The following is an 8,957-nucleotide window of genomic DNA, read 5'->3' as shown; positions in this document are numbered from 1 at the left end:
GTGCCGTAGACATAATTACCTGCAGAAAATGGTACGCTCTGGATGAAGTATGACCTTTGTCCAGCAAGTTGATCACACCACAGGTACCATTTAGACACGCCTTCTTCACGTGACATCCCATATAAACTGACACGTATCGCCATGCAGAAATAGAGATAAAGCGCATGATAAAATTTGTTCATGGCACGATATTTCATTATTCCATTTGCCTCAGCATATGGCACCCGCCGTAACGGTTCTATTCGTTGTATACCATGGACAGGCTAACCTTTATGACCTGTGTTTATTTATGTTGTGGAGTGTTTCTATTTCTCAAATATAAGTCTTTACAATCGAAAGCTTTCCCAATCTCTATCTGTGTAGTGCATGGCGGATTCTTGTATAGATCTACAACATTTCTATATCTTGTGCAGGTCTACGACTGTGTTTGGTCATGTCTTTTACAAAATTGACACCTTTCAGTTTGTCTAGGCCTTTCAAAAATGGATGGATTTTCTTTCGTGTGAATGACGCTGACAGAGTAGCTCGGAAAACCACCACCAGAAAACTAGCAGATCTACAAATTTAAAAAACTCCTTATGTAGCTTTTGGCCATAAGTGCATGGTAAGGCCAATAAAATAAATTGTGCTGTTCCGATAACATGGTTTTCAAAAATGGGGTAGATACATGTAGGTAAGCAGGGATTTTTTCCCAAAATATTTTTTATTTTTATATATGCATTTCTCAGGGGTTCAGGGCGGTCAAACACTGGCCACAATATTTCCAGAAAAATGTATCATACATATAAGAGGAAAATAAACATAAAAGACATCCTCGTGTTTACGTAGCTCTAAAGAAGTTTATGGTCGGCAGGTAAAAATATGGCAGGTCGGGTTATCGGAACAGCACATTTTTTTGTTCAGCCTGATGGAAACATCACCACGCCGTAAAAATGATACGGTCGAGAGGATAGCATTGATTATCAGTAACATACCCTGAATTCTCATAAAGTTGATAAAGTCGAATTAGGTCAAGATGATTCCTTAACTTGATGGTACATTTTCACCGTTAATTGAGGCAATGTTCGCCACAGTAATTTCGTCACTGAGTCATCGAAACTAACTCTGCAAATATTTACATAAACACTTAAAGCGCAGTAATGATATAGGTTGACAGAGCATCATGATAGAATCGCTTTACGACAACTGCAGCCAATAAATTATCATTCATGTGACAACAGAACAATCATTCACCTAACGAGAAAAACAACCCTTAAACTATGGAGGTAAAAGGAGACTACATCCATGCTTGAACCCACTTCGGAGCCTCATACACTGCAAATTTTTCTGGTTTGCCGGCCAGCTAAATTCAAGCCAAAAATAAACCGGCTTGTTTGTCAGTAAACGGATTGTTTCGAGTTGTGAATTTTGGCTTATTTTTGGCTTTCTGGCATGTCAAGTCTGGTTTCTGTCAAGTCTGGTTTCATGCCAGTTTGGTTTTTGATACGGTATATATACACGCCAAGCAAAGATCACTTCAGCTTGCCAGTAAGCCAGTTAGTACTGAACAATGGTTTACAGGCAATCCACTCATATATGAACTAGGCTTGCTAGCAAGCCATGTTTAAGATACTGTGGCTTGCCCATATACCAGATAATGCTGAACTGTGGCTTATTTATAAACCAATACCACACTTCTCTGGCTCAACAGTAAGCCAATTCTGGTTCAAATTCCGGTTTGAAGATAAGCCAATATTACTGCAATGTGGCTTACCGACAAACCAATTTCTGCCTAATTCTGGTTTACAAGCAAGCCACTATACGGATTCCTCTGGTTTACCAACAAGCCATTACAAGCTGGCTTGCAGACATGCCACTCTAGGGCTTTTGTATGGCTTGCTGACAAACCAGTTCAATATTAGCCATATTGCCGGGGGGGAGGGGAGGGGAGGGATAATTATTTCTGACCATCCTTCAATTTAAATTGGATGTCTTCAAATTTTGTAGACACAGAGGAGGATTATCATCCCATGGAATGGCCTATTGGGTCCTCTATGTGATGGAGCTACACAAAGCAGGACTGTAAAATATCTGAAACACAAACAACAGCTGAAATAGTCAGAAATCCTGCATGCAAGCTACATTAAAAAAACAACAACAATCAATCATCAAAATTAATTTCACATTAACATTTATTGCAATTTACAAGAAATGAAACAGCAATTGTTGCAACATAATTAAATCTAATACTTACAAGGGTATACTTACTGAAAATAATATTCTTATGAACGCCTTGATGTTATAAAGTTTACCTCATGCATCTGATGCAAAATTACTAGCTGTTTCACCGGGAAATCCCCTGTGCATTACAGACCACTCATAATTGTCAGCATATTTAGTTCACATCCCAGCTTTGTCAAGCCAGAAGTACTCTACAAATTGACAAGTTCCTTTCAGACATCTGATGTAATTAAAACTTTGAAACCCTAGATAACTAAGCAAACCCAGCATAACATTGTCTCTTTCCATGCTGCAGAATATTACACCTTCAAGAAACAACACAGACTGCTTTCTCCTTCATAGACGAGCATACGTAGAAAGGGCTGCTGCTTTGCATCTCTTCCTCAGAGTTTTCCAGTATCCTGGAATATAAAGATGTAAACATTTAAAATTTGAGGCACAAGATTAGATCATGGTAAAACACTCAGTGCCAAGCTACTAGTACAATGAGGGCAAGGCCTATCTACTGGTATATTTAGGGAATTTGTACAATATAGGAAAGTTCATTGGTAGCATTCTAAATTAGAGTCATGTTCTTAAACACATATTTGACTGCAGGTACACTATTGTCAAGTCTTTCTTGTTGCACCAATAATCTGATATGACTACTCAGGGTAAAGTCTCTTAGCATGAACAAGTCATCGTTGATGACACAGTCCCCGCTTGTCCATTTTGTTATAATCTTTGGTGTCTAGGTAGCTGTGGTCTAGGTCGCTGTGGAATGACATTGATGCAAGGGTGCATCAGGCCTGTGACTTGCATAATAAAGTAATCTAAGGAACGTTCAATAAATGACTCATCTCTGTCGGTAATGACCACAGAAGGAACTTTTGATTACATCACACATAACGATGCCCTCACTGCCTCTAGTGTCATGACGGCACATACTATACACATGGTTTGGTGGACTTTTCGAAATGCTATGGATCGGGTATGTTGTTGTAATCAGCCATCAGCCATTTCGAATCATATAATGAAACAAATTAATATGCACAAGAATGCAGCCATAGTATTTTATCTTCGTATCACGTTTGAACAAAATCAGTCTATCGAGAGACAGTGACCTATGTTTATGTTTCAAAGACATAAAAAATCAAACCAAAATTGAAATCAAATGGCTATCTATTGACCATATGGATCATAGCACAAAATTAGTAGACATGCATATGTATGCCATAGTACTTTCTCTTTGTACCATGTCTCAACAACATTGGTTAAGGAATATTTGCATATGATTAAGCCTCAAAGACATGAAAAGATCCAAAAATGACCATTGGGCAGTGATATTCAAAAAAAATGACAATCTGGCAGCCATATTGGAACATGTCACGAAGTAAATTGACATATTGTATGCCATAGTGCTTGATCTTTGTGCCAAGTTTGGACAAAATGGGTGTAATGACCTTTGAATTACGCTTCAAAGACATGCAAAATTCCAACAAAATGGCAGTTCTGCAGCCATATTGGATCCTATCACAAGGTTAATTGATACATGCATATGCATGCCATGGTACGTGCTTTGAATTTGTGCCAAGTTTGAACAAAATCGGTTCAAGGATGTTTGAGTTACGGTTCAAAGACATGAAATAATCGCAAAAAAATGGCCGCCTGTCAGCCATATTGGATCATTTCACAAAATAAATCTGTGTTCATATGAAGGGCATACTGTTTGCTTTTTGCCAAATTTGAACAGAATCGGTTCAAGGATGTCTGAGTTATGGTCCAAAGACATGAAAATCGCAACAAAATGGCCGCCTCACGCCCATATCGGATCATATCGCAATATAATTTGACATGCATATGTAGGCCATAGTGTTTTGCCTTTGTGCCTAGTTTGAACAGAATCGGTTTGAGGATGTTTGAGTTATGGTTCAAAGACACGAAAAATCGCAAACAAAATGGCCGCCTCGCGGCCATATTGGATCGTATCGTGAACTTATTTGACATGCACATGTAGGCAATAGTGTTATGCCTTTGTGCGAAGTTTGAACAGAATCTGTTCAAGGATGTCTGAGTTATGGTCCAAAGACATGAAAAATCGCAACAAAATGGCCGCCTCGCGGCCAAATTCGATTGTATCACAAAATAAATCGACGTGCATCTGTAGGTCATAGTGCTATGCCTTTGTGCCAAGTTTGAACGAAATTGGTTCAGCAGTGTCTGAGAAACTGTTGATGACGGACGGACGGACGGACGGACGGACGGACGGACGCACAGACGGGACCCAATCTATAAGTCCCCGCCGGACTTCGTCCGCGGGGACTAACCCTTTTCCTGCCAGACAGTAATAACTGTATCACTTCCCCATCAGTCAAGTCAGTAAAAAGCGGTATTGAGCCAAAACATGACGTATTTTCACCCACTTGGCTTGGTATGTTATAGCATCTTTTGTCCAAAAAAAATTAACTTTACAGTATTATGTTTTCAACAGCCTTCAAATGTACAGTATTATGTTAAAATACATCATATGGAATACGTTGTGTTTCATTAATTTTAACCATCTTGATCTGGTGGTGAAATATGGACTTGGCAGAAAAAGGGTTAAAAAGATCGCTCTTACAAGTTATTGTCAATGTCATAGGCCTTGCTGCATCACTGCACTGGCAAAAATGTGTAAAACTATGATTTGACTGTCATGATAATGAATTTCAAATCCAGAATATCAAATGAATATACAAGGCAAGATATATTAGAGTCACTGTGCAATGTGCTTTTGAGTCTTGCAAAGAGTTGGAAAGACTTTGAGAAAGCATTTTATCACTCTGGCTATGCAACAGCCATCATAGTGAAAATACTCGTGACGTAATGACCGTGTCACCACTTGTCTTCGACTCGTGGTGACACGGTCATTACGTCACTCGTATTTTCCTTCGCTGAACGAAGAAAAATATTAGGGAATAATATCTAATTATCTTGAAACAAATTGACAAATGCAGATTTGACATGGCCATGTCCTTGTAGAACATCCTAGCACAGCTTTGACGAGCACTCTGTGTACCACCCATGTACCTGACAACACTAGCAGGGGTAATTTTATACACATCCCTGATATAGGAATGTGTGCTGTAGGTATGTGACGTGCCTAGCACTATATGCATGTACCAGAAGTGCTGATCACCTCCCTGTACCAGGACCTGTGTTCAGCATTTGAGGCACAGTAATGAACACATCCACACACCAGCTAGCCCTGTTGAAATTTTCAGCCCCTTTTTACCCTTGTCCCACAAAAGCTTACCTCCCTGTACCAGCCTTATTGTAAACACACAGTGCAATTGTGCCTATGCAGACATTCATGTACCAGTTATGTTGGAATTTCCCTATTACAGAACTGTACACATTGCTTCTACAGGGATGATTTCGAAGCAAATTTTCAAGCTCATTTTTTCAAACCCATGTTACATGTACTATTTGCAAAACTATTGTACAGGACTGTTGACACACTAGGTACATGGATGTGAAATACAGCTGTGCTACTTATTTTTCTGACTATACTATACTGAGGATATTATTTTAATAGCTGGTAGTCTCTGTAGCTTCTCAGAGCTGGTACAGGTATGTGCACATCCCTGAACCAGCCCTCAGAATGTAACAGGGCTGTGAAAGATTTCCAGTGTAGGGTTACACGGACTTTGTTGTACTGAATCAGACAGAAATTATAAATCCAGCATGATGAAAACTCCATCAGCTGTAGCCATTGGCAATTTCCAAGTAGTTTTGTTGTGTGTATATACTGCAGTTTCTTGTTCTACTTCTTAAGGCATGATGAATGTCTAACATACATTATCAATCCAGTTCATATGTGTATAGCATGGTTATTGTTAAAAATCTAATATCAGTCTAGAATAGAATTCATTTGTCAACAATAACAATGGTTGTTAAGCATGTACACAGTACATTGTCAAGTAGAACACTGGTATTCAAGAGACTGTTATATAGCTGTCAAAACTGTGCAGTTTGTACACACAACAATGAAGATTGAAAATTGCTAACACTTACAGCTAATGTCAGAGCAAACTAGTCAAGGCACATTATGTGCCTTGACTAGTTTGTACTGAATCACAGTAACAAATTTTTGCAACAAGCATACTTACGTCACAATTGTTACCATTTTTCCAACTGCAGTTTTTCCACCAAAGACACTCTTGAGAACCAAAATGTTTGATGCCTGTTTAAAAATAAGGGAAATGGCAAATTATGTTTTGATACAACAGACTAAGATTCCATATCATAAACTAGGTGCAGCAAGTGGCTCCCCTCTTATGATTGATTATAACAATAAAAAGTTTAAACATGTCTGTCTGTTGTGTGACCACGACAAAGATAATATGTCACAGATATGTACATTGTAATAACAGCTGAAATTTAAAAAAAAAACAAAGTGTTAGTGTAATATGTGGAAATATGAGGAACATGCATGCCTGATTTAATTATTATCACATGCACATATTAACGATACTTGATCACCTTTCATACCCGTTCTTTGAATTCCATATCTGAGGGCAGTCTTCATTCTGCTTACACATTGTACTCAGAGAATCCATTGTTATTTTGTGGAGCTGAAGGCATTTTCTGTATCAAGTATATTATGTCCTGGACAATCTGTTGAAATAGAAACAAATAATTATAGTGGAAGTCAAAAGTCACATTTGTACAGGAAGTTATTTGCTGAAAATGAATCACTTTAATATTTACTTGTCGTGAGTGACAAGATGGCTCACAAAATTTGTGTAAGCAATGTTGAAGGACCCAAGTTCAAATCATGCTGTGGAAACATAAATTTGCCTTGAATAACAGAATCAACCATTACATCATTTTGGCCAAAGGATTTGTGAGGTATGTGTCTGTATTAAATCATCTAAGTTGCCAGTTTGAGGTTATTATCAACATAAACAAGAAATATCGTCCATGAAACAGTCTATGTTTGTTATTGAAAGAATGGCATGAGGATATCTGCAAATAAGCTGTGGCAAGTCAGTTTGCCTGAAAATCACACAGAAGGTAGCGTGAAACAAATGTGCACTTTTACTCACATTTTCTGGTAAAATGGGCATCTCTTTACTGTGGCAATAGCTCTTGTTGCAGCTATTTGTTGGTGTCTCCGTCCTATACAATAATGACAAAGGGTTATTAAATGCAATTTTCCTGTGAACTGATGGATGACAAATTTTAAATGATTGCCATCTTTCCGTTCAGGATGGACAATGGCAAGGGGTTATTAAATGTACAGCGGACTACGGACGACGTACACCATGATCCACCTCTCAGAATAACCCTGCGTACAGTTATAGTTACACGGCCTCTGCCACAGCCCTGCAAAGGTCTATATAGATAACTGGGGTCTCTGCGGTCCGGATGAGGACCGCAACGAAAACGTGGTCTGTTTGGCCAAAATTCAGCTCTATCGGGGCAAAATCCTTTCCCAGCCTACCTTTTATACCTCCTTACCGACCCAAGGAAAGATGCGATTAACTTCTAACATCCAAAACCGCTCGTTTTCTGAACCATAACGTACTCGACAAGTTGTTTACCCACGGGGATCGCCATTTTGAATCTCGCTGCAACAACCCCAGTTATCTCCATAGACCGTTGCACGGCTAGCTAGTGGTGGAGGCCGTATAACGCCGGGAACACACAGACCTGTACTCAGGGCTACTCTTAGCTCTCCTCGTCGCTGACCAGCTGACACAGTGGAAACGCATTCGATTATTCACCGTGCACGGACGATTTCGGGGAAACACATTCATTCGCGGTGGTGAAAAGCCATACAAACACGATAACATACAAAATGGACAAACACACATCAGTTCAGCCTGATGAAATGAAATTGAAGGCTAATTTGTTACATCCTTGGCAATGTCATTAATGAGCAGTGCTATCAATTTTCGCTGGTGCACCCGTCCATGGTCATGATTGGTGTAGCGGTATGTCAAAGAAATTTTCAGTTTTTCCAACGATACTCAAACGCATGTATGTTACTTAAAAATGGTTCAAGCTAACCGATATGCTTTGATGAAAAACAAGCCCGTTTAAATCAATGACTTTGCAAATCGTCAACGGAATATGCAAAAACAAGCTTACGTTGATTTGTGGCTGCTGTGCATTCCAAGACGTCGGTTGCAACTTGCATCATGACCGTGTATATGTGGTGGCGAATAGATATCGTTGAGGTACATAACCAGTTCTTGCTTGCGAAGTAATTCTTCATCGCTGACGGAAGCCATTACTGTCGACTTGTGCCGGCCGAGTACTGAATCGTAAGCGCTGATACGATCGTCAATAACGCCTCGGCATGCTCGGCTACGGTGCGAAGGCCAGTGGAATTCAGAATTTTCGCGCCCAGCACAGCAGTATTAATACGCAACTGCCTAAAGTGAAGGGATGGGGATTCCACTACCCAGTGGTCCCTTTAAGATTACGATTAACCAACAAGTACTATAATTCTTACATATGTCACGGAGATATAATATCTATAACGAAGTTTAAACATTTGGCTTGATGAATCATTGTGTAAAATTGAACTATTTTAAAGTGTAATGTTACAAAGGGTGAAACGACGGTCAAAGGTTAAGGACTTCCTCCTTGTACGCTGCGCTGTATGGTAATTTGAACGGCCGTCTGAATATCAGTTGCGTTTGCTATGGCTTGTGTATATTTTTGGCGGATTCAGGGGCATAGAACATCCATTTCAAACATGTCCT

General features: G+C 39.4%; 2 long non-coding RNA genes across 2 annotated transcripts; both read right to left on the bottom strand.

Moving 5' to 3' along the window:
• Positions 1-2,153: 2,153 nt before the first annotated feature.
• Positions 2,154-6,468, bottom strand: LOC139128107 (uncharacterized). Its single transcript, XR_011551193.1, has 2 exons — positions 6,351-6,468; positions 2,154-2,621 (listed from the first exon to the last, which is right to left on the bottom strand). It is a non-coding gene; the product is annotated as an uncharacterized lncRNA (long non-coding RNA).
• Positions 6,469-6,725: 257 nt separating this feature from the next.
• Positions 6,726-8,393, bottom strand: LOC139128116 (uncharacterized). Its single transcript, XR_011551199.1, has 3 exons — positions 8,338-8,393; positions 7,290-7,362; positions 6,726-6,858 (listed from the first exon to the last, which is right to left on the bottom strand). It is a non-coding gene; the product is annotated as an uncharacterized lncRNA (long non-coding RNA).
• Positions 8,394-8,957: the final 564 nt, after the last annotated feature.

This window comes from Ptychodera flava, unplaced genomic scaffold (assembly GCF_041260155.1).
Source record: "Ptychodera flava strain L36383 unplaced genomic scaffold, AS_Pfla_20210202 Scaffold_43__1_contigs__length_1316584_pilon, whole genome shotgun sequence".
Taxonomy (NCBI): Eukaryota; Metazoa; Hemichordata; class Enteropneusta; family Ptychoderidae; genus Ptychodera; species Ptychodera flava.
This window is presented reverse-complemented; position numbering and strand designations above follow the sequence as displayed.